This window comes from Balaenoptera physalus, assembly GCF_965194825.1.
Source record: "Balaenoptera physalus genome assembly, chromosome: 3".
Lineage (NCBI taxonomy): Eukaryota > Metazoa > Chordata > Mammalia > Artiodactyla > Balaenopteridae > Balaenoptera > Balaenoptera physalus.
This window is the reverse complement of record NC_138890.1, coordinates 160,141,776-160,165,302: the sequence shown is the minus strand read 5'-3', so window position 1 is coordinate 160,165,302 and position 23,527 is coordinate 160,141,776. Positions and strand designations below refer to the sequence as shown.

Below are 23,527 nucleotides of genomic sequence, written 5' to 3'. Positions count from 1 at the left end.
ATCATAATAGTTATGTTAACAGGAAATTAATACATTCCTTGGAAGACTGAAAATACAAGAAGAAAACAGTGAGTTAAGAAAGAGATAGTAGGGGCTTCCCTGGTGGCGCAGTGGTTGGGAATCCGCCTGCCAGTGCAGGGCACACGGGTTCGTGCCCCGGTCCGGGAAGATCCCACATGCCGCGGAGCGGCTGGGCCCGAGAGCCACAACTACTGAGCCTGCGCGTCTGGAGCCTGTGCTCCGCAACGGGGGAGGCCGCGGCAGTGAGAGGCCCGCGCACCGCGATGAAGAGTGGCCCCCGCTCGCCGCAACTAGAGAAAGCCCTGGCACAGAGACGAAGACCCAACACAGTCAAAAATAAATAAATAAATAGATAAATTAAAAAAAGAAAGAGATAGTAAATGCTGGAAGCAGCTACCACCCTTAAGGCTGGGGGAACAAAGGAGAATTTCTTGGTTCTTTTTCTATGATCTTTCAGATTCAAATAAATGCTTTTTAAAAAGTGATATGAACAAACCTTTAATTTACACTCTCTGTCTTGAAATATTTTTCCTACCTTTTTAAAAAAAATAACAAAGGACTTTGAAATATTTTGTTTTCTCAAGGACAACTATTTATTAAAGATATAAGAACCTAAAAGATGGAGAAGGGGCCCCCCCGGGGCGAGTGGAAGGGGTCTGCGTGCCTGGCTCCTGGTCCCCCACTGGGAGGGTCACAGTGAAACCAGGTCTGTGAGAACGGGAAGCAGCAGGAAACAGGAAGCAAATGCTGGTTGAGTCAACGACCAGACTGAGGTGAAGAGCAGTGTGAGGTAAAGCTGACAAAGGCAGCAAACAGAAAGGGAAGGAAGAGATTTTCTTGCCTTTTCCTGCCTTCCAACTCCCTCTAGTACCTCCTTAGCAAACCTGATGGGAAGCAAAGCTGGAAAAGAAAAAATGTTGTTTCAACAGCCTCTACCTCCACATTGGAGGACGGGGTGGTGGGGGGGGTGCGGTCACATCTGAGGCTATAAGAACAATAGTTTCATTACTGACATGATTTTATTCCTTGTCTTCCACATGGGGAACCCCTAATATATTCTTTATTCATCTTTATAGCCTCTCAAATAGTTAAGAATAAATTTTCATGCCTATTAGCATCCCAGCAATGTTTCTTGAATGCCTGAATGAATGGTAGTAAGAAGGCATTTTAAATCCATTTTCAAGCACGGTAGATTCAGAAGCATTTAATGTATATCAATCCTGCTGTTGTTTTTATGCCTGTGATTATGGTAGTCACTCTTCTAAGCTTTTTACCCATATGATTTTTATTGAACCCTTGGATCATCTCTATAAGGTTAATAGCATTATCTTCCTTGTTATAAAGCTGATGAAACTCAGGCTTACAGATATTCAAAACAAAACAAAAAAGCCACAGAAAAACATTTCTCAAGTCTGTGGAGTAAGAGAGGCAATAATATAAACATAGTGTTTTTAAAATGTGCTTCAGAGATGGAAAGACCTGAATTTGAAATTCAGCTCGTTTCTCTTTTTCCTTCTATCAGATGAATTTCAAAATTGGCCTTCAGAAATTTGTTCTAAAAAAAACCTCTAGTGTTCTTTCTTGGCGGTGATTTTGTTGCTTTCGGTCAAAGTGTTCTGTCCTCAGCAGATTTAAGGAACAGTTTATCAAGGAGTATTCTTGGCAAAGAATTGGTGAGTTCTCCAGTTGCAAACCAAGAAGTTAAAAAGTTATATTGATTTATGACAGAAGCATTCGATGACTAGATGGTAGAAATGATACCCTGAGTACCTCTACCAGCCAACAACAAAACTTTATGAAAAAGAACATTAAAATCACATATAAATTATTAAATGAATGTCAGAAAAGCGCATTTCAGAATATAAGTTAGTTTACAAGAAGTAAATATGCCAAGACACATATCCACACACAGAGAAGACAATGGCATTTTAAATACTTTTTCCTATCTGTTCTTTTGCCGGACCTGTAAACATCTTCAGAGACCAGCATTTTTTTATGTTTCAGATAGACCTTGATCTGTGCATTGTTTCAAGAGACCTTCCAAAATTTTATTAGCATGTTAACAAACTAGTTCAATTGCTTGGCTCTCCTTTCAATATATTTTAAATTAAAATCAATGCCCCAAAAGAGCATAAACAAATCTCTACATTGTACTCTCTGCCTTAGATTACTTTCTTTTAGCAAATACCTTAAATTTTGTTTTCTGAGGGGTATCTAATAATACACACTGTATAATCACTCTATATTCATCCATAGAAGTTTTTATCTGTAAGAGACATACACACATTTGCGTAGCTACCATAATACAACTGCATGTTGTTCCAATGGGTAGACAGAAAAGCAGGAGCAGGGCAGCTAAGTGGTGTGAGTACAAGTTTTATAGGTACCTACCTTCATATAAGGATTAGCAGAGGAGACCTTTCCACCAACTGGAGTGCCCTTCTTTTTTTTTAATCAAAAGAAAAAGGGGAAAAAAGGCAAGGGTATTGGAGACATGACAAAATTTTCAAAAATCATTTACAAAGTTTATACTAATAAGAATTAATGTTTTGATATATTCCTTCAACAAATAGGCATTAATAAGTAGGATGAACATTGCACTTTAAGGACTGCAAAAAATAAATACAAAGGATTATCTTTCTTTTTCTTAATCATATAGTTTGCGTAGAAGGATGTAATAAAGATACAATCAATGTATCTTTCTTAACAATGTATCTAGTTAACAATGCAAGGCCTTATGTGATTAACAGTAGAGGAATTCTTAATAAGGATTTATAGAAAGTTTGGTAATATTTGAATTAGTAGAGAATGTAAGGAAGGCAAATCAAATCAGGAAGACTATTCTAAGCAAAAGTTGAAAGCTGAGAGAAAATACTTTGGGGAAAGGGAAAATATAGCTGAGCTTGAGCTCAGAGTAATCACCAATGATATCAGAAACTGGTCAGGGCCAGATTATGAAAAATGTCAATCTGCCTGAGGATTTTCTTTTTCTCTCATAAGTAATATGAAGCCAGACATTTCTACCCACAGTAGAAATATGGCTAGAAGTAACAATATGGAAAGGCAAAGAAAGAAGAGGCTTGACAAAAAGAAATCAGATTGGATGGCTGTTATAGTTGTTAGGTTTTCGACATACAACAAAGTCTAAGTGATGATAGCTACTAAATTTTATGGGGTTTTATGTCCCTTAATTCAATCACAGTGCTTGAAAAATAGAAAATTATTATTATCTGATTACTGAGAAATGCAGGATTGAATTATTTGATTGCTCTAATTTATACATTCATTCCACCAGAGCCCGAAATTGTGAAGAGTGAATGTGAGTTACAAATAATGGATGACTCCCTCCTCACCAAACACACACCCTGTCCAACTGATTATGGACATGTTTCCTGAAGATCCATGATGTCCCTTGGACTTATTCTCAACATGGCACAAGCAGATTATTACCAATCAAAAGCATATGTAAGAAACAGCAATGAGATATAGTATATACCTATAAGAATGACTGAAATCCAAACCACTGACAACACCAAATTCTAGGGAGGATGTGGAGCAACAGGAAGTCTCATTCATTGCTGATGGGAAGGCAAATGATACAGTCATTCTGGAAGATAGTTTGACAGCTTCTTTTAAAACTAAACACGCTCTTATTATATGAATAGGAAATCACACGCACTGTTTTTACCCAATCAATTGAAAAGTTACGTCCACACAAAAAACCTTTCCCTGAATGTTTACGGCAACTTTAATCAGAATTTCCAAAACTTGGAAGCAACCAAGATGCCCCTCAGTAGATAAATGGATTAAAAAAAAAAAAAAATTCTGTGGTTGATCTATACAATGGAATATTGTTCAGCAATAAAAAGAAATGAGGTCAAGTTTCCAAAAGACATAAACAAACTTAAAATGCATATTGCTAAGTGAAATAAGACAATCTGAAAAGACTGCACACTGTATGATTCCAACTATATGACATTCTCGTAAAGACAAAACTATGCAGACAGTAAAAAGATCAGAGGTTCAGAGGGAGGGAGGGAGGGAGACATAAATAGGTGGAGCACAGGGAAACTTTAGGGCAGTGGAACTTTTGTTCATGTAACTCTTTGGTGGATATATGTCATTATGCATCTGTCATAACCCATAGAATGTACAGTACAAAGACTGAACTCTAATGTAAACTATGGTCTTTAGTTAATAATATCTTATCATTTATCATAACAAATGTATCTTGAAAATGTCAGATATTAATAACAGGAGAACTAGCCAGGTTGGGGGAGGAAACTAGTAGGGTAGCAGGGAGATGGAAGAGAGGGAGTATATGGGAAGTCTATGTCATTTCGTCTTATTTTTCAGTAAATGCAAACTAATCTAAAAATTTAACTATTTATTTAAAAAATGGATATCTTATAGATGTTTGAAACCCATTTGCCATGTCTGCTCTAAAATGCTACTTGTTATATACTATGTTTTGCTACTGGACCTTCTCCCACTTTCTTTTTCTGCCAATCACAGGTTAGAATGGATTACTTAACATGAGTTGTATTTGTATATCCTTTAGACAAGTAATAAAGCTCACTCTTATTTCTACCTATACCTTATCCATTCTATGAATTAATAAAATGTATAATACATTATCTTCCATTATTCTCAGTAACCCTGTGGTAAAATCTTATTTACAATTTAGGGTAACTGGAATTTGGTAAACAACAAGATTTAAGGATTCAGTTACATGATTCAAGACACAGTTCTAAGGGACATGCAACAATGCTCATTAGAAGAGAAACAACATGGATCAATCTAAGGTTATACGTAAGCAAGTTCTAATATAACATAGCTAGAGGTAATCATATTGGCCGTTTATGTGTGTGTACCAGTGGGGCGGTGGGGGGGATTTGAATACAATGTGGATAACTTATTAAAGTGGAAAATGGAAGCTATAGAACACAAATCATGTTGCATAGTAAAGGTGATTATATTTTTATGTTATTCAAACTCTGTAAAAACTATACCCGTATATCCACACAGATATTTTCACCCAATCATATACACACACAGTTTTACAAAAACAAACAGGCTCAGGAGTGATTTTATAGAAAAGTGCAATTCAGTTCATTGGTAATAGCAACAAAACAAGTATAGACAGATGCATGCTTTCTAATTATTTATATTATCTTTCTCAATCCATTAGATTAAACTCAATAGGAATAAGCTATCTTGTTTCCTTTGAAAGTCTAATATTAGGCCACCATATTAGTAGCTACCCATACCAGGTACTGATTTTTCTACTCTTCACATCTCTATAGAGATTTGTCCTCATATCATGTGAGGTATAGAAAGTTACATTTCAGTGGTATTTTTACCTCTTTACCATTAAATAGAAAACATGAATATTTAACTTGCATTGTTATATTTATCTCTTAGTCCTGGGTAAAATTTGGCAATATAAAAAAAAATCAAGTACAGTCACTGCATTTTCATTTCTTTGTCTTATTTTCAAATTTAGCCCTTTTTTCTGTCTCCAACATTGCCCTACTTTAACATAAAAGACAACCTCTTTTTAGAAGAAAAAAATTTAAATTTCTTAAAATATTTTTCATACTGATTACATTGAACTGTAGCATTAGGATTCCCACTCAAGTTTTATTACTCAATAATTCACATAAACAAAATATAATTTTGTGAGAAAGAACTGCATTAGACCATATACCAGCCTATTCCAGATATACTTGGAATGGTTACCACACAACTATGTATATTATACTAGTTGCATTCAAAATTCACTCCTTTCAAGGTATGCATATTTTCAGACAAAGAATAAAACCCTTACATGTTTACTTTCAAAACACCAGTAAAGGAAATGACTGTACCATTTCCATCTTACCATTTTATTTAAGCAACTACTCTTCTACCCTAATAAGTTAATGAATGTTCAATAAAGGATTGGAATTCCATGATTCATTGCCCAGAATCCCTCCCCTTCCCTCACTTCCCAAAATAAATATCTCTCAGAAAGTGGATGTCACTTCTTTCTCATTCCATGGAGTTGCCATCATAGGATGAAAAGCCCAGACCTACTAAATAGATTACTTTTGCACAGAGACATCATTAAGTGTTGACTAATCCCCAAATAAGACCTGCAGTCAGGGGACATCTTTAGCTGTTTTGGAGATGGAGGAATGTGTTTCCATTTATCAGGAAAGTCTGCACTGTAATTCAACATGCATGGCTTCAGAAGTGATACAGGAAACACACTTCCCCCCATAATCAGCCCTTGCATCACCCTCTGTGTATATGTATGAAACCTTCATACACTACGATGAAGAATTTGGGGGGGGGCGGATATTTAAAAATAGAGTTCTTATCTGTATTTGGACACGTGTATGGACAGTGACACCATCCTATTATTTTCAATTCTTCCATGTCTATTTTTGTAGAGAACAAGTAATATTCTCTTAGCTGCCTGCTGTTCTCTTCTCCTGAAAGCAAACTGCATGTAAGCCCAGAGTCACTCATTCTGTCTATGTGGTTCACAGATATTTGCAGACAATTGTAAAAGAAGTGTCTTCCCTTTAGTTTTTTCCTTATTTGAACATTTCAGATGCTAGTGGCGTAACATATAATCTTTATATTTGTTTAAAATCAGTCACTTTAATATTTGAAGCCTCTGTTATTTTCAAAAATTAAACCTCTTATATACAAGAATATTTGAAAGAGAAAAAATTTAGAAAGCATAAGATAAATTCACTTTCCTGTGAAAATAAAGAATTCTTATTGATCTGAAACGTTTCTTTTTGTGGGGAATAGGAGATACCTACTTCAAGCAGCACTCGACATTTTAAAAACAGGGAAACACTTTAAGAAAGCAGTAGAACCTCTCACAGTGGTTTGCTGAGTATAACATAGGAAGAAAGAGCCCCCTAACGGTTCGGATATCTATAAAAACAGAATAGGTTGTACTTTCTCAGTTCTTGTTGGTTCACTATGGCTGGAAGACATCTGATACTATGGAAATGAATGGAAAGTTGAATAAAATGTCAAATGGAGCCCTCTCAAAAATGCATAGAAAAGTGAAGATTCCTAAGCTGAACTAAGTAAACTGCTGGATTTGACTCAGACTGTAGTTTATATACATGACTGCTAGGACATGTGTCTTCCTCAGTCATGCTTGCTGAGAAGCACTGATCAGGAATGCAGGAGCCATATTAATTACATAGTTGGGAAGTGTGAAACATTTTTTTAAAAAATAACTTGCTTTTTTTCCCAATCATGATACCATTTCTATTAAGAATATGGGGAATCCCTCTTAGGAGTAACCACAGAATATGTAAGATAACAAAAAGAGAGAATCGAAGTAATACTGAGGGTAAGCTAAGAAGATGCCTAAGTACAAGAGGTACATGGATTAAGAAATTATTTTAAAAGTCTTTTTAAAGGAAAAATATGCCTATTCATGGGAAAAAATTAAGTATGGAGATTTACATCTGTCCGTGCTAAAGTATTAATTGTCTCATAAAATCATACAATGCAATTAAGAATTAGTTTTGTTTACTGTGTATACCTCAATAGAACCCATAAATAACTGCTATAAGGAAAATGTACTGTATAAATAGCTCTGACACTAATATTGTTGCAACAAAAGTTACGGAATTTTAAATAATTTTGTGTATTAAATATAGAAATTACCAAATTCGCTAAAACTTAAGTATATCCTTTGTTGAAATCTCATATTATTTGCATAAACAATAAAATGGAAGGATTAAAACACTATTTTGGATAATTTGCACAAAAAGTTAGCATAATATAATACACAAAGCAATAATTAAACAAGATTAAAACTGATTTAAGACAAATGCTGTATGTGGATTCGATACAACAGTGCTAATATATACATAAATGTATGGTCTACAGTGCCTGCCACTTTCCTCAGTCCATAGTTTGGCATTAGTTTCTCAAACATAATACCCAAAAAAGGTGTATATTCTTTTCAAATGACTCAATTCAAAGTTTAAAAAGCCAGTATTCGCTAATCCACATTTCTATTCCTTTTGTCAAACTGCCGTTTAAAAAATGTATAACAATGATACAATCATTCCCTTCTGGTATAGCTATTATATATAGAAATATCTAGGTAGCTATAATATTTAATTACAAAACATGAAAATATTATTTCACATTTGGAAGACAAAATAGATATCATGAAAAGTTGTGCTCTTCAAATACGTAGTTATGTTTAAAATACAAGACAGGGTGAAACACATAAAAATACTGGCATTCAGAGTATGTAATACGCAGAACTTCAGCTACATTGGCTCCCAAGAGTGTTGGCCGTCACATTCTCATTTGAAACATTGTATAACACATTAAAAAGTCTTGCGGACTTATCACAGATGGAACCTTGGTTCCAATTAGAGGAGTGACTCAGCGAACTTCACTTGAAAGGACAATCAGAACAGCTCTTGGGATAAAATATCTCACTTCTTTGATCCAAAAGCAAATAAACCACCATCAGAAAAACTCACAAACCATTTTAATTCTAGAAAGGATGAAATAAATCCTTTTTGTCTCATAGTACAATGCCATCTCTTTAGCAGTTGACATTTGTGACCTATAAACCTAAGGTTAACCAACTACATCAGCACTGCATTGTCCCAGCCTGTTATTCCTATTCCACCCTATCACTTTCCTTACAATCATGAAAACAAATCCCCATTCCCAGCAGAGACTTTAATATGTGCAACGTTCCTATATATATTCCCAGGCACTTTACCAGCACATACCATCACTGAGGCTTAAATCATTAATTGAGGGAAAGGAGGGAACTGCAGCTCTGAGCACTAGCTAAACATCTCCAGAGTCATATTTCTTTGCCTTAGCTCTGTACTTACGGCCAAACGCTAGTTATCAATAACTTAGCCATAATAAGATGGCAGTCTAATGTCACGTCATTTAAGACACATGATGTTTATGTTGAAGAGTTAAGACTGCAATCAAAAGACATTTAGGGAAAAAAAAAAAATCACCACTGACAATCACTGAAAAGCACCTAGTAGCTTCTATGTCTGCATGAAATGTAATAGTAGACATTTAATTCAGTAATGGTCCTTTCAGGCTTTGCTATTATTTTTCAAAGTTGTTTAACAGCTAAGAACCATATATGTGAACATATTTCAAGGTTGTCACCAGAAATGCTCTTTTTAGTGAGGACTTTATTTCTCTTCTTCATGCAGATTATCTGCTCATAAACTTATAATCTAGTGATCTTATAAAACCAACAAAAAACTTATATGTACCTGGAGATAAAATAGCACACATATTCACATAAATATGCATTAACACATTTCTAAATCCACGTGCCTGTGTATTGTATTAACTTTAATACATCACTGCAAACTCAGTTTTTAAAGCATGCAGAGTTCTGCTGTATTTTATCGTGTAGGACTAAAAAGACAACCAGATATAAAAATTTAATTTTCTTACCTGGAACAGGAAACTGTTTCTGTTCAATTCTGGAACAAAGTGGGGCTGGAAAGGGGACTTGACTGGGGTTTTCTTTCCAAAATCCTCTTTGATGAAGCAGGAGTGGGTGAACAAATTCCAAGGTGAAGTCTGTTATTCCTTGCCGGGGCTCGGAGCTGATATCCTCTTGCAAAAGAAAAGGCACCTCAGAAAGTTGTTGACCGAGGGAGCTGTGGAGCCAGGCGAGGGGCACCAGCGGTCACCCAGGGATGCGACGGAACGCACCCCGCTGCCCTCCCCCGCCCCGAACCCTGCGTGCCCCTCTCTCTCCTTCTCACCCTGACGCTCACTCCGCTCTGAGTCTCGGCTCTCGCGCTGCTGCTGTATAATCAATCTAGCCCGTCTGAAGCTAATAGTCCTGTATTTAACCAGCCAATCAATAGGAAGGATTCCACTTCTAGTCCCAAGAGTCTTTTTCCAAGTGTGGTACAAACAGGAAGAGTTTTGCCAGCGGTTGAGCCAAGTCGTTTTCATTAATTGATCTCCCGGTAGAGACAGGGCTAGAGAGCGCAGAGGCTCAGAGCAACCTTAGTCTGATGGCAGATGTTTTGCATTTTAAAAATGTACCTCTTCTTATCCAGCTGATACTAATTTATAATTACACACCTGCTATCCATCATCATTTAGGAATTACTACAGAGTTGCATATGTGATTTTTCAAAAGCTTTCTAACTCAAATATATGAGGAAAAAATAGAGGAACAAAATTACACACACTGACAACTTTTTTTTTTCTGGAAACGACAGTGCCGTTAGGCGCCTATATGGCTTGGATCAATTAAAGAATACCTCATTATACTGATGGATGTTAAAAGTTATACATTTTATTCTAGGAAAATAATGATCTATAGTGTTTCTTTTTCTCAAAAGGAAAGAGAAGCGATGTTTGTAGATTTTATTGAACTAGAGCCTGCGTCAGCCTGTGTAAAATGTTTTTCAATTTTATAGCATAAATCTACAAAAGGATCCCTCCGAATGTATCAGAGCATTTCACAGCTGATTCATCCCTTCAAGGTTAAGAAGATTTTCTTCTCAAAGTGACACATTCACTGCTCGTCTGCCGTAACTGACCGTAATAAAGAATCACAAAGTGAACCACTGAAGACTAGACTGACTTTTTATTCCCCAAATACTTCCAAGGGGGAAAAAAACATAAAAATAAAAAGAGCATTTGGGTTCAACTTAGTCTTGCTTCGAAAAGTTGCCCCAGCACACAGAAAGCAAGGAGAGACCTAAGAAAGAGCTAGCTACTCCGGCTGGGCAGGGGGCAGGTTTAATAAACAGGAGGACTTAATACCAGGCTTCTCTTGGTGGCTGCAGAACCGGGAGATCTCTGTACCCGCCCACAAGATTCTTAAGAATTTATATAGAGGCCTGAACTGGGTTCATGAAGACCATCCAGATGGTCTCAACAGTGCATTTCTCTCTCAATGCCGTGTTCTTGAAAATGGCTCCCACTACGAAAATGTTGGGCAGAACAAACATTCCGAGGACGGGAGCGGTGATGAGCCCTTTTTTTCCCCCGGGGTCCAGATTGCTCGGGTTCAACCAGCAGTCACGTCCTCTCGATGACCTCCTGCAACACTTAGCCAAACCCTAGAAATGCCGTCTCTTTTCATTTCTAATTAGGAGGTTGTTGCTTACCTCAATTTCACACCGCTTGGTCAACCAACCTTTTAGTTACTTTTTCTTGGTAATAATACATTACTGCTCTCATTAAAGTAAATTGTATAGGAATGGTTAACTGCACCACAATTCTCAGCTGGAATTCAAATCCAGTCCCTAGTCCTTGTAGCTACAACTTTCAACATCCTATAATACAAATTAAAGTTTGAAATATTTGCTAAAATATCTTGTAAATGAAGACCAAAAAGGCCGTAAGATATGTATGGTCATGCAGTTACACTCAGTTAAAGTTCGAATTTTAAAGTATTGTAACATTTATTAGAGGCAAACTTCCTTGATTTAATTGACTCAGTTCAGCAAATATTTATTGAGCAACTCTTTGTATTAGGCCTTGTACTCTCAGTAATGAAAAGTAATTAAGTAAAGGAGAGAACAAGCTTCTTTGTATTCTTGTGTTTTCAGTGCACTTAGTAGGAGTAGTCAATCTTCTCGGAGTTAACAAGCTGGCGGGGAGATAAGGAATCCTCAGGTAAACGAAATACAAGGGAGAGCAATTCATGCCTTCTTTACTAGTAGTTCAGAGGGCAACAAGTGCTCAAAAGCAAGATCATCTCTCCTCTAGGAAAACAGAAAGACCCTATAAAAAACACGGCAGTTGCAATTATTCTTATTAAAGAAAATAAAAAAGATTTTACAGGCAGAAGAAAAAAGTGACAGAGGGGAGAGCAATAACATAAGCAAAACCACAGGGTCAAAGGAAGCAGGAGATGGGGGAGGGGAGTTGGAGGAAGAGCTAAGTGGGAAGGTGGCTGGAACCCATACAGCCTGGAAGGTATAAATATACCAAGAAGGGGGTGATGGGAAGGATCTTGGATGCTAGGCTGAGAGCAACTGGATTATTGGGAGCCTTTCAAAAAAATTTTTTTTTAGCAGAAAAGTGATATAATTTGAACTGTGCTTTGGGAACTGTTGCCGAAATTTGGCCTCTGTACACCGGTGCCACATTAAATCTCGGAGACAGACTTTTGGGTGAAGTAGAAATAAATAGCTTTATTGCTTTGCCAGGCAAAGCAGGGCCACAGTGGGCTAATGCCTTCAAGACCGTGTGTCCCACCCTGGAGGGGGTAGTGAGGAGACTTATAGTGCTCAAGGAGCAGGGCATGATCAGCTGGTGGACATTCTTCTGATTGGTTGGTGGTGCGGTAATTGGGAGTCAATATCATCAACCTTCTGGTTCCAACCGGTTTGGGGTCTACCTGCTTGTGGGCAGCATGCAGTTAACTTCTTCCACCTGCTGGGGTTTTCAGTATCTGCAAAACAGCTCAAAGGACATGGCTCAGAACATTATCTATAGCCCTTGAAGAAGAACTAAATGTCCTTGACTTTGTTTAATGGCTAAAGTGTTATTATTTTGTCTTGCTTGACTGTTTTCCTTTCTTTCTGCATTTTCTCACTTCTCTGATTAAATTTATTCTTTGAATAAAGTTTTTCTACAGACAAAAGGCAGGCAAGGTTGGGGTCTATTCTGGGAATGCCTCATAGGGTCCTGCTCAGGTACAGAACCTCAATCAAACAGAAGGTCGTAGGTTGCATTGGAATGAGACCTTGGTGAGAACGAGGAAGCACTAGGGACCATGGCCAAGGTCTCCCTCAGGAGTAATGGAGGGAGAACCAGTGTGCTCATGGTGGGAATGGGCAGAATGAACTAATACTGAGACACATTCTAAACTAGTGTCTCTACATGATGTCATAACCTACTGAGGAGAGGTGCAGCTTAGGAAGAATTTAAATATTCAGCTAAATGGATGACTAAAAGAAAAAGTGAATTATAAATGGCGCACTTATTTCTTCTCATCTGTTGTTTAGTTCCTGTTATGGAATTCAGCCTTCCTTAATTATATATTATTTTTTTGTTACGTGAAATTTCCTACAACAATGTAAGCTCCAATGAAAAGAATTGAATTTTTCCAAAACTTCTTCCCTCACATTTGTCAGAATTGTTCCTGACATATATTAGTTGTTCAATAAATGATAGTAAAATCATTGCCACTTTTGGAATGACTCATAACAAGCTCTGAGCTAATAATTCTGCAAACATTATCTCATTTAACACTCTATGAAATAGACATTATCCTATTTTATAGCTAAAGAAAGTAAAACTTGAAGGGGCTAAGTACCTTGTCCAATGAAATACAGCTAGCATCTGTTGAATCTCAAAGCCCAAATTCTGAATAGTGTTGAATTTTTAGGAACCAGAAGTATTATAAAAGAAATTAGGGAATTCCCTGTCAGTCCAATGGTTGGGACTCCAAGCTTTCACTGCCCAGGGCCCGGGTTCAATCCCTGGTTGGGGAACTATGATCCCGCAAGCCACGCAGCACAGCCAAGAAAAAAAAGAAAGTAATGAGCTGAATACTGATTTGTGGGTCATATAATTGGAACAGGCGGAGGAGGCAAAAATAAATGAAATTAAAACAAGAGGGTCAAAGGGATGTATATGAAGGATAGGAAGCTAAAGATTTCAAGTTGAGTAATCATTAGACTCATGTACTGAGAATAAAGAAGACTGTTAGGAGGCCTTGGCAGGATGGCTAAGTAGCAAGTTGTTTGCGATAGAGATGGCTGCTGAGCTAAATGACAGTGGAGACTTTACTAAGAAGGTTGGCTGAGCTGCTCGGAAGGCCCAGCTGAACCTGCAAGCCATACGTTTCCAGTGGCATCAAGCTGTAAGATTGCACGGATTTCCTGAGATGCGCTCAGCAGCTTGGATATCTGAGAGATTGAAAGGATCATAAGAAAGCAAAAATTTGGTTTCTTTTATGAGAAATTTGGCAGGAATGGGAAAAGAAAGGAATGAGAAGCAGAGAGGGAGGAAGAAGAGAGCATAATATCTTGCATAGTTTGAGTTGTTTTAATAATTGGTGGTAAAGAGTACATTTCTGTACCTAAGGTACAGTACTGGTTGAAAGAGACAACTTGAGAAAGCAAGTGAGAGAGAGAGATGCTTAATTTGTCAAGGTCACAATAGAAATGGAAATGTGAGGCCAAAAGTTTTCATGGGAGACTTAGTACTGCCAAACAAGAGGGGGTTATTTCTTGGAAGGCAAGAGTAAAGAGATGTGTTTTATACCAAACACTATTCTGCTGAATTAGTTTATTTATTTCAAAAGTAATAACAAACACCTTACAGCTCCAAATAACCCACTAGGAGCTGGGGATTTAAATAGAAAGATAGGATTTCTTCTGTCTTCAAGTCGACTGATTTAATGAAAAGATATATATTTGTAATTACATAAAATGTATATAATTGTAATTATTAATATGAGTAAGTCCTACAATCAAATTGTATGCATAGCACAAAGAATCATGGAAATGGAAAATCTAACAATATTGGAAGATGAGCAGGCAGGTGTGGTAAACAGAATGAAAAATTATATGTCAGTAGATTTTAAAAGGAAGAAGAAAATATCTTTTAATGAAAAATAAAAAGGGAAAGAATATTTGAGCTTAGTTTGGGGTTCACAAGTTTGTTTTTTGTTTTTTGTTTTTTTTAACATCTTTATTGAAGTATAATTGCCTTACAATGGTGTGTTAGCTTCTGTTTTATAACAAAGTGAATCAGTTATACATATACAATATGTTCCCATTTCTCTTCCCTCTTGCATCTCCCTCCCTCCCACCATCCCCATCCCACCCCTCTAGGTGGTCACAAAGCACCGAGCTGATCTCCCTGTGCTATGCGGCTGCTTCCCACTAGTTATCTATTTTACATTTGGTAGTGTATATATGTCCATGACACTCTCTTACCCTGTCACATCTCACCCCACCCCCTCCCCATATCCTCAAGTCCATTCTCTAGTAGGTCTGTGTCTTTATTCCCGTCTTGCCACTAGGTTCTTCATGGCCTTTTTTTTTTTTTTTTTTTTTTTTCCCTTAGATTCCGTATATATGTGTTAGCATACTGTATTCGTTTTTCTCTTTCTGACTTACCACAAGTTTTTATGAACAGAAAATAATGTGCTGAAGTGAGCATAAAGGAATGGTTATAAAGGTGGAAAGTGTTGATCAGCAATGACTTTGCTTCTATGTTAAGAAGAGATCAGGAGAGAAAACAGTGAGTTCAAGGTATATTTTATTTCTAATATTATATTGTTTCCCTATAATCTTATAAAAACATTGAAGAAATAAAATCATGAAAATGGTATTATTGTACATTGGAAAGAATCCTTATAGAATGAAGTACTTTTGGAAAGAATGATGTTTTGGAAATAATAATAGTATTAATACTACTACTAATAATGTTTTAGAAAGAATATTCAGTGGCAACAAGATAAGGGGAGATTTTACAGAGGCACTAGCTGTGGGAATAGAGATGAGGGAAAAAGTTTGAGCAGTCTTTAGGTGATAAAATGTGCAGGGCTTTATGAATCTTGAATGTTGGTTCAGGTTAAGACAAAGGTTAATTATGGGTCTATTTAGATGTTGAGTGAGGATAGGGCAGAAAGGTATATTCTGGTTTTGGAAATGATGGTGTTGATATTCATGGTGGATGAATAGGTGTAGAGTCCAGCAAGTATTTAGTAACTGGGTTTCTGATACTTAGGACAGTTATTTAAACAGAAGATATAGATATACATAATCATTTACCTTATTCCAGAGAATCAAGAAAGAACATCTAGAATAAAGAGATTAAAGGCAGAAACATGGAGAACCCTGACATTTGAAAAGCAATCCACAGAGATAAACCATTGAAAGACACTGAGAATTGGCGTGAGAAATCCAGAAATCAGAGGTTTAAAGAAACCACAGTGAAAAATGTATCAGGCATTTACTGTTACTTTAAAAGGAGCAGTTTTATGTTTGTACTGTGGTCCATTAGGATCAATTACAGTAACGGAGGCGACTAGTGAATGAAACATATATAAAAGAACCAGCTCTTTGATTCTTTCCATTTTTCAACAACTGGTTATTTTCTCACATGTGTTTACTATTCTTTGGATAACTTTATATTGAGTAATTCTACATGCAAAAATCAATGCTAGACATAATGTAGAATGCAAAGCTGACATCAACAATGTCCTAGAACTTAAAGAGCAAATATTATAACATGAAAATGAGATAATCATTTCCTATATAAGAGATAAACAGAATTCTGTATACATAGATAAGCTTTTTAAACAGTCGATTAGAATGTTGAAAGGATTCAGTCTGTATTGAATCCAATAGGTATTTAATAATTAGAAATTACACCAAATGCAGAGAAGCAGGAATTTAATCCTTTGAATTTGAATTTTTGACAGTTCATAAAATGTTTAATCTTTGGAATTTTGACAAGTACTTGTTTTATTAGCTACTATGTACTAGTATATTTAAAAGGAATTCATTGCAGGTCTTTATAATGTGTTTACATACTAATCCTCAAACATTATCAATACAACTATTTTATTTTTAAAATTTGCTCCTTCACCTTTGAAATATGATTTGTGCACATCAAACATTAACCTTTGAAGAAAGATTTTCTTGACTAGATACTTGATCAGAAAATGTCTATACAATGAAAAGCTAAGTTAATAAGTAAATAGATTCCTTTGCTGTTGATAAACCATCATTTTCACTTTCATATTAATATTTTTATTTTATTAAACTCTAGTAGTACATAATATCGCTACCACTGATATTGTTTGGTATTAACTATTACCTATTCCTATAAGTTTACTTGTTCTCATATATATTTTAGCTCTCTGAAAAAACTGCAAGCAATTTTTAAGCAAAAATTATATTTCACATTTTTCTTCTATAATAACCAATAAGCAGTTTTGAATTATTGAATTATTCAATTATTTTAAATTATGAGATATTATGTCGGTATTGTGAAGAATATCATTACTTTAAGATATGAATACATAATTATTTTCAAGAACTATCTAGTTTTAGGACAGATCTTGCTTTAAGGTGAGCTCTTCTGAGTATATCATGAATGAGCTAGGGTTACCCAAGGAGAGATAGGTAAATAATGGTAAGTAAGAAATGAGTGGGATTTTGAAGGTGTGGTTAGGTGAGGAGTAGAGAAGATAAAAGGGGTTGGGTGGAACAACACGGCATCAGAGACCTGCTGGAAAGAGGAGCTGGGTTAAAGTAATTCATAATAGCAGAGTTGGCTGAAGCAAAATTTAATCACACAACTCTCCTCCAATACAGCAAAATACCAGAGGAATCTCTACAATACAAACATGTGTGGTATGCATAGTGATTGACACTTTGATTCAATTCTAGGTCCGCTGAGGGAAGGGGAATTCTCAGAATACAAGTTGAAATAGAGATGAGATATTTATTGGAAACAGGAAATAAAAATAAAGGCTAGCCAAGAGAATTTAACTAGGAATTCACAAAACACTGAGCAGCCATTGAATTTTTCTTAGTTGTGGGATAGATTAGAGCCAAATTTATTTAAAACTCCAAAGTGTCCATGACAACAGCTGAAATACAGGTAACTGTGGAAGTCACACTCACCACTCTTTTCACAGGCCTTTTCCAGTCTCCCTGTATTATAGAGTTCTGAAATCTAAAATCTGCTTTTTTTAGGCTTGCTTTCTCATAAGTCATTGGTTAGTGTCTTTGTATCTGCCAATCAAATGTATCGTCATGAGACTTGAAAGTGGAAATGAGCAAAGTGAGATGGTTATTGACTACAGCTATCTGCTAGTAAGCATGGCAGTGAGTGCATCTGTTTGGGCTGGCGGTGGGGCAAGGTGGGTAAGAGACAGCAGAAGCAGAATTCTTGGGTCTGTTGCCTATTGTTTGAGGTGACAAGTGACGTACAGTGGTGTTTCCACTAGAAGAATGTCTGCGTATGGCTGTTCATCAACTTTTCTCGATTTCCTACCCTGAATATGTAGTTTCTGAGTGTGTAGAATCCCAGCCTGGTTCTCTCCTCTCCTGGTGAATCTGTGACAAAAATAACATCCTTAATAAATTCCTAACTGCTAGAATAGTCAGACTGGTTCTATTACCTGCAACTAAGAATCCTATAGGAATAAATATATATGAAAATGTATCATAATAAACCACAGTATAAGTGTTTTCTGGTGTAATTTGAAATAGGAAGTAAGTATGGCATTTTGAATGCCATGAATTCTGGTGTAATATCAAAATGCCATTTACCAAACATCTTCCTAACTCCCTGAGTTACTCCCCCACTACACAATGTCAAAAACCATCTGACCCAATTGAATAAGAAAAACGCCCAAAGCCTCTGTAATGGAATATGGCATTTTTAGCAAAATTTCAGAGATTTTCAGTATATGAAAACTAAAAAGGAAAAAAGAAGTGAGTTTTCCATTCCCAGGGCTTTCCTTCTATAAGAATCAGTTGGGAAAGTAAGAGATAGTATATGATTACAAAAGGCCTGTTAAATGTTTCAGTATAGGGCACACAATAACAGTTTCCCCAAAACATAATTGTTAAGCTTTGGTTGTAGGAAAGGGGGGAAAGTTGGCCATAAAAATCTCTTTACATTAGGAATTATGTAAACTCTTAACTATTCTAGATTCAAATAGGGAGCTGAAATGAAACAGAGAATCAGATAGGGAAACTCCTGCAAAGCAGAGGAAGATACGCCAGGTGTTCCTTCCATATAATGGCCTGAGCTCTGCCTAGAGTTTCTGTCTACACAGCTGTAGTCTAGGTATCAGATGGATGTGAACTGACACTACAAGAAAAGGTACGTACATCTGGGGGTGCTTACGGTGCTAAGAAGCATAGTGCTGTTAGACCAGATTATTCCACAGGGGAGCATTGTATAAAGGCTGCAGCTAGCACCAGCTTGAATCGCAGCTGAAGCACCTGGTTACTGGTTTGCATATGTTTTTCAGTGAGTTGTTCTGTGCATTGCTCATCTTCAGTTGCATTGCTTCTTTCTCTGTAGTCTGTGTTTTTATCGAATTGCTTCAACACTGCTCTTCCTGTTCTGGCCTTTCTGCTCCCAGAAGAAAGAAACATCTTGATGTTGAAATAGATTGATTTGTAGCATTGTACACAGGTAATAGAAAGATCACAGGCTTCAGTGAGACTGTTAAATATCTATGGGAATGCTTATTGACTGCGTGTCATTATATATAAAAAAAGAGAGTATCATGTTGTTATCTTATAGAAAAATGGATAATCGTTCCCCAAAAGGACATGTTTACTCAGATTTTTTTTTTAGTTTAGTTTGCTTTCTGGAGAAGATTACAGTAATTCTGCAGTGAAAAGGTTTTTCTACCACGGGAAGTATCCTGCTTTGAAATAAATAATGGTGCTGCCTATCTAATCTAATAAATAGTTATGAAGTTTTACAGAACTTAGAGCTGATGTTTCCATTGCCATCATATTCATTTTATTAAGAATCCTTTCAAATACACTCTGAGAGTTTACTCTATATTCCTATTTTCTCTTGAATTATACATAGAGAGGAAAAAAATCACAAGCTTTCAAGATGTAAAATGGGAAAAATAAACTAGAAGCTTAAAGTGATGGTTGGGAGGTGCGAGCGAAAAGAAAGCAAGGAGAAAAATCAATACTATCACAGGAAAGAGAAAGTATCAGTGATATGAACAAGGCTGTCTATCAAACTGGAAAGAAAACAAGAAGTCCAGTGAATTTAGGGAAGTAATATTCTAGGGTTGCTAGGGAAAGAGCCCGAGGAGAAAGATGCACTGAGAGAACACTGGGGCAAGTCTCTTGTAAACTCATCTCTAAGAAACAGACCAAGAAACTCTCAAAAATGTGGGCTCCCTGTGAATTGCTATTATGTATGCATGTATGTATGTATGCATGTATATACACATACATGTGTGTATATACATGTATATATATTCATACATACATACGTATGTATACGCATACTATATATACACACACACAGAGAAATGGAGTGAATTACGATTTTAAGTGCTTCATTTAAATGGGATAAAAACAAGATGCAATTAAAAATAGAAATGTCATTGTCAACAGTTTTAAAGCTGCAGAGGTTGGTGTTAAAACCTATGAATGGTAGAAACAAAGAGCAGTGGATACGTACACCTGCCTGTAACCAATACTTATACCGTGAAGATACTTTTAGGAGACAATAAAATGTGACTAGCTTGTGAATTAGTTCTAGAAGAGGTCAAAACGTTCTCTCACTTGGACTTAAAATCCGTGGGTTAAGATTGTGTATCATGATGGATGCTTGTCCTACCAGAGGCTCTGGGGAGGTGGTCAACAAATTTAACAATCTTAAAATAAAGGAAATAAGAAAAAAATTAAGTTGACCAAGTCCAAGGAATGAAATTAACCAACCAGCCAACAAACAAATAGACAAAAGAAACCAAATAAATAAATGGACATTTATGGTGCACAGAAGACTTTGTCCACAAGTTAGAATTGCTTAGGATTAAGGGCCGTTTATTAACTAAGAATAATAATGGAAATTGAGAGAGATATAAAATTGCTCACTAGAAATTTGAGCCATAATTGTCAAAACATTTTGTTTGCATAACTCTTTGGGAAAAGAAGTGAGGAATTACAGCTGAAGAATAAAATTATATTTTTAATCAAGGATATTTTTCATAGACGTCTCTCCACTTTTCAATTTTTTTACCTCTAATAATCTGTGATAATTCAAAACGTATTTATACTTGAGTTTGGAATGTAGTAAGATTTTTAACTCAATTTAGTTAAGACATTTAAAGTAAATAAAATATTAATATTAAAATATTTATTGAAAATAAATATTTTATATTTCATAAAAAGTAATTGATATTTCAAAATACAGTTTCTGTCACAGATGTCTTTAAATCTGTTGTCAGAAATCTGGGCTTCTAGGGAGTAAGAGGCCAGAGTATTTAAGTGTATTGACATTGTTACCTCTGGCATATTGTAATGACGCCATCAATTTTATAATTATTTAAGTCATTTTCATTTACTGTTCTATTTCAGTTAAAAAGGTTTCACTCCACAGAGTACCCTTTCTATGAGTGCCCACCTACCAGACCAAAGTTAGCTTCTGATTTTATTGATATTATTGGACACTCCATATTTGTGAGATTATCTTGAATTTTATATAAAATTACCTGTAGGAGAAGCTGAGGAAACTACTGTGACCCAATTCTATGCTATTCCTAAAAATTAGAAATTGTCTTGTCAATTTATGAGTCCTTGCTCTATCCTTCTTGATAGAAAATGTCACAGAAAATAGCAGAAGTCATTAAGCTCCACATTTCACACACCCACATTTAAGAGCAGACACTGAGAACTCAGGGGGAAAAGAGGGAGACTGAGATGGTTGTGAGCTCCTTTTAATTGCTGAATGTGTGAGAGAGAGACAGAGAGAGAGAGAGTATGAATGACAGAGAATGAGAGTGAGATTGAGATTCCTAAGATTATAAAAATAAAAGAGAATTACACTGCTAGGATTATAATAATAAGAAAGAGACTGACATTATAAAAAATTTAAAGTAAAATTAGAAAATTGTTATGGTGGCTTATTCATAATATGACAATGAATTAACTCATAAATAAAGGAGAGTAGAGAAGAGCCTGTGCTCTCAAAAGGAGTGGAAACATCTGTAAGAGTCAGGGTTCTCCAGAAAAAAAGAGGGGAAAAAAAAATACACACACACACACACACACACACAAATGAATTGGGGATGGCTCAAAAGTTTGTAGGGGCTGGCAAGCCCAAAATTTGTAGGACGGACCAATAGGCTAAAAAGCTAGCAAGGAGTTTATACTGTAGTTTTGAGAGAAAAGTTTTCCTCTCCAGGAAATCTCAGTTTTTACTCTTAATCCCATCAGCTGATTTCAAGAGGCCCACCTACATTATTGAATGTAATTCCTTTACCTAAAATAAGCTGATTTTAGTAGTTAACCACATCCATGAAATAACTTCACAGCAACGCTTACATTAGTGTTTGATTAAATAAGGAAGTATAGGAAAACAACATAAAAACTAGGTACTATAGCCTAGCCATGTTGAGACATAAACTAATCAACATGATATCCAAGGAGTCTCATGTTTCAAGATCCTTCCAGCCAAGAATTAATAAACACATTTTCTAAAACTTAATGGCACAATACTAAATTATCATGTCTAAATTATTACACATTTCTGTGTTGTACTAGAAATTATACTGATGGAAAACAATATGTTAAATTTTTAAATTATAGTCTGATTACTTTGTCCTGTTATCATTGTAAAATTCCTTCCTGTTCTGTACACTGTCAGATATAAATGAAAACATTCCAGCTATCTTTTGCCTGGCATTTGTATAGAGCATCTAATTTCATCTTTCAATCTATGTCTTCAATATTTAAAATAGTTTTGTTAGGTAGTTAGTCAGATATTAGCAGCAAGGAGGTGACAGTGGCGAAAAGACAAGAAGGGAGTAGTCAAGTTACACCCCAACCCTCTGGGGACCCTCCCCTGACCCCACCCAGCATGGGCACGACTATGGTTTCTATCCGATATCCTGATAAAGAGGGAGCACAGTAACACGAGGGAACTCCCCCTGGGCTGCGCGTGCCCAGACTAGACAGGTGTGTAACCTATAGTAAACCCAAACTCATTATACCATCATTATAATAAAATCTGCGTGTGGTTTTGCCCTGCCCCCACCGTGGGCTTTTCTTAGCGAATCAAGGGTGAGGGCATGTGCAGTAATGAACTTGTTTCATAGCTCAGGACTGTCAATCAATTAATGATCCCCTGTCGCTCACCCACGATCGCACCCCTCCTCCTAGCAGAATGCTCCTTATAAACACCCCTACACCTGTATAGGAGCACTGATTTCACTTTGCAGAAACAGCCCGCTCTCCCTCTGAGAGTGTAACGATGCTTTAATAAACTTTGCTTTGAGCTTAAGCCCAAAGTGGTAGTCTGCAATTCTTTGCTTGCTGTCACAAGGACTGAGATTGCTGGTCCGGGTCTTCCGCTGACTTCGTTTGAAGCTATTTTGACACAATGCATGCCAAGCCAGTAACAGTTTCTTTTAGACAGCCTATGGTTGGATCTTACTTTTTATTCAATCTGGCAAATGTCTGCCTTTAAATTTATTGTAATTATCAATATGGTTGAGTTTAAATCTGCTGTCTTGCATTTGTTTTCAATTTGTAATTTGTCATTTTTCACCTTTTTTCTGCCTTTTTTTTGGCTAATGTAATATTTTTATAGTTCCTTTTTTCTTTATTACTAACTTACTAGGGAATGAGAACAGAATTTGCCACCCCAAAATATGCCTCTTTGGCATAAAGATTATCTTGAAATGGTTATTTTTAAGAAAGAGCCAACACAGAAGAAACTTTGAAAACCTAGAAGGTACACTTTTGTTAGAGACATTAACCTA

At 36.2% G+C, this 23,527-nt stretch overlaps 1 protein-coding gene across 5 annotated transcripts in view; it reads right to left on the bottom strand.

Moving 5' to 3' along the window:
- The window catches only part of CDH18 (cadherin 18), a 988,723-nt gene extending 978,860 nt beyond the window's left edge, over positions 1–9,863 (bottom strand). For 3 of the 5 annotated variants that reach the window (XM_082453747.1, XM_082453744.1, XM_082453749.1), the window contains exon 1: positions 9,502–9,861. The gene's annotated coding sequence lies outside the window, so the exon portion shown is untranslated. Of the gene's footprint in view, positions 1–9,501 lie in introns of all 5 variants that reach the window. The other 2 variants (XM_082453751.1, XM_082453750.1) reach the window with 2 other exon arrangements.
- Positions 9,864–23,527: the final 13,664 nt, after the last annotated feature.